The sequence below is a fragment of the Nyctereutes procyonoides genome, unplaced genomic scaffold, assembly GCF_905146905.1.
Source record: "Nyctereutes procyonoides isolate TBG_1078 unplaced genomic scaffold, NYPRO_anot_genome, whole genome shotgun sequence".
Classification (NCBI taxonomy): domain Eukaryota; kingdom Metazoa; phylum Chordata; class Mammalia; order Carnivora; family Canidae; genus Nyctereutes; species Nyctereutes procyonoides.
In genome coordinates, this window is record NW_026575021.1 from 13,306,850 (window position 1) to 13,310,320 (window position 3,471).

General features: G+C 40.0%; 1 pseudogene; it reads left to right on the forward strand.

Moving 5' to 3' along the window:
• Window positions 1–1,874: 1,874 nt before the first annotated feature.
• Window positions 1,875–2,435, forward strand: LOC129519430 (60S ribosomal protein L12-like; annotated as a pseudogene).
• Window positions 2,436–3,471: the final 1,036 nt, after the last annotated feature.

The window sequence follows — 3,471 nt, forward strand, 5'->3', positions numbered from 1 at the left end:
CCTACATATTTCCTAGCCCACTGCAGTTAGACAGTGGACTAGTTGTAGCCCACAAGGTTGTCACTTTGAGATCTAAGCATAAATGAGCTAAAACAGAACTTTCTAGTGATCTCTTTCTCTGCCACAGTGACGGGGAAGACTTTGTGCTCCAGTTTAGACAATACACGATGATGGAGCCTACGTCAGCCTGGGCCTCAGAGAGACTGCAGAGCCTCATCACAGCCTCCGTGTCAAGGAGGGCACGTATTGGCATGTATTGGGCATGAAACGTGATTGAAAAATAAACATAATTCAGTTTAGCCACTGTTCATTTGGGATTGCTTGTTATTGCCATTTACCTGGATTTATACCCTACAGAGTGGCAGTTAGAGACGCAAAAGTCCCCTCGGTTTAAATACAAACATATTTAAACACATATGAAAAGTGTGAACTTGGGAAAGTTTCTTGACATCTTTCACAGTCTTCATTTATAAAATGAGAGTAGTTAATCCGCCCCTTTCATGATAATGCCCATGTCATGAAGATTAAATGAAAGATTGCATGTAAAGTGCTCTTAAAAGTGCTTTGCTTAATAGAGGACCAATAACTGTCTGGGATTTTTGTTGTTGTTGTTGTGTTTGTTTTTGAGAATCTCTGGCTCAGAGTTTATACAAACACTGAAGATAGAAGTTATCAATTCCACATGATAACCTGGGAAGTTCTTAGACAGCTGGTAAGGACCAGAACAGAGAATAACAACTGAACTGACCAGTCATTTGGCACGGCAAAGATATAGCTCTAAAAAGATGGTAATACTCACATTTGGAGAAAGGCCCGAGAGAATTCAGGTTCCCACCTAACCCCAGGTGAGTTCATATTTACTCACGGCTAAAACACATAAGCAGTACTGCCAGTGATCACAGGGTAACAATCAATTGTTTCCCCAATTCAACTTGTCAGCATACATTTCCTCCTGGGACTCTATATACTTTTATGACCAAGAGAAATTCCCTCTGAATTTTTCCTCATTCATGGACCTTAGAAGCCAAACTTGCCACATTCATACAAGTGAAGGCAGTAATTGTCCTGACCATTTGGCATAGCCATTTATTAACACACATTCAGGATGTATGAACAAGCAGTTCTGACTGCCCCTGCTAACCCCTAATGCATTATTTTCATATTTCCCTAGTCCACATATTCCCAAAAGCCACAATTTTAATATTTTAAAAGAATCTAGCAGCTGTCAGATGGAAGGTTTGCATGAAAATAAATAACAAACAAACAGAAGCTTCTCTGAGTTTAACGTATTAAACTCTTCTAAAATATCTTGGTTATAACAAATGTGCATGGATATTACCCTGAAACAATAAAAAATACTGAGCATCTCTAATGTGCTTGGTCATATAAATGCCTCAGCTCTGGCCAGTTCTGAGGGTGTCAACAACTGTATTTATCTCAATGAGTCCCACCACAAGAAGCCAAAGAAGACTGGAAACCAGGAGTTAGTCCGCACAATAGTTAGGGACCAGCTCTGAAGTTAGAGAATAGAGGCTGTTGCACTCGATCCTTCATGATGTTGGCCAAGTTACTGAGTATCTCTGAGTTTATTCCTTTCTCGTTGTAAATATGAAGTTTCAAATATAGCAATATTAAATTGTTCAAATGAAACTTGAAAAAAAGGTGGAGAGTGTCCTCGCTACCCTCAGTCTCAGGTGTGAGACCTGAAAGAGAGAATTCAAATAAAGTTCTAAGGACAATGCCTGAAACATAGTAAGCCAACAGTAAAATGTTATCCTTACCATTAGCAATTAGAAAAAAAAAAAAAGAATTAAATGTTCTCTTAAAAATGCATTACAGCTTTTGGCTTTTGGCTCAGAGGAGGGGAGGTGCAACTATCCTGAATCTGGATTCATGTGACACCAGCTGCCTCCACCATGGCACGGAAGTTCAACCCCAACGAGATCAAAGTCATAGACCTGACACACACTGGTGGAGAAGTCAATGCCACGTTTTCCCTGGCCCTAAAGATTGGCCCCCTGGGTCTGACTTCAAGACAACTGGTGGTTGGAAGAATCTGAGGGTTACAGTGAGACTGGCCATTCAGAACAGGCCCAGATTGAAGTGGTACCTTTTGCCTCTGCCCTGGTCATCAAAGCTTTCAGGGAACCACTAAGAGACAGAAAGCAACAGAAAAACATCAAACACAGTGGAAATACCACTTTTAATGAGATTTTCAACATTGCCCAATAGATGTGGCACCAATCTGAAGCCAGAGAACTATTAAAGAGATCCTAGGGGCCGCCCAATCTGTAGGCTGCAATGCTGATGGCTGCCCCCCTCATGACATCACAGATGACATCAACACTGGCGTAGTGGATTACCCCACGAGTCAAAACTACAAAAGAAGATATTTCAATAAAGGGTCATTTGACAACAACAAAAATGTGTTATGATAATCAAGGGGAAGAGGTGAGAATGATTCATGCAGTAATGGATTGGAGTTGGAGACATCAGTAAGAATTTAGCTTAATATATTATATATAGTTACAAATAGAAATATGTATAGATATGTGTATCTACATAGCATAGTACACACACATACAGTACATTTCTTTTTGCTGTCAGCTGAGAGGTCCACCCAGTGGCAAAGGGCACAGATCTTGGTTTCTTTTTTTTTTTTTTTTTAAGATTTTATTTACTCATGAGAGACACACACACACACACACAGAGAGAGAGAGAGAGAGAGAGGCAGAGACACAGGCAGAGGGAAAAGCAGGGTCTACGCAGGAAGCCTAATGCAGGACTCGATCCCGGGTCTCCAGGATCACACCCTGGGCTGAAGGCAGGAAACCACAGAGCCACCTGGGTGTCCCAGATCTTGGTTTCTAAAGCCATTCTCCTATAAAAGGAACCGGAAGCTCCTTGGAGAAATGGCTGATTCAGGGATCGGGGTAGGAATTATAGAAGATAAGTGTGGTGTGGCAGAAAGTAAGAACATACTAAAAATATGTAACCAAAAAATAAAAACTAAAATAAAAACTAAAAAACATAACCAAAAAAATACAAAGCATATCTTTGGAGTTATGTGGGAGGATGTCAAAGGGACACAGGAGCTGACTAAAAGGCTCTCGATAGCCCAAATTGGAAAAAACTGAGCAAGAAAATAATTCAGGTTAGTACCCAAAATATAAAATTAGTATCTATGAATTTATACCAGTGTATAAAAATAATGGAACAGATCAATAAATGGAGAAGAGATGAGTGTCTCATGCAGAAGAATTCCAAATAATTATGTAGATATTTCTTCCTTACAGGGGAAGAGCATAAATCCCAACTCCATAAATCTGGGCTGTTGGGAGTGGCTTCTCCCAAGAGTAAAGTATGGAAAGGTGAAGAAAAGAGTAATTTTTACAGTAGAGAAGTCTGACAAACACTCTCAGCCAGAGTTTTCATCAATAGTCATGAGTCATGATGCTAGTATACATCTTT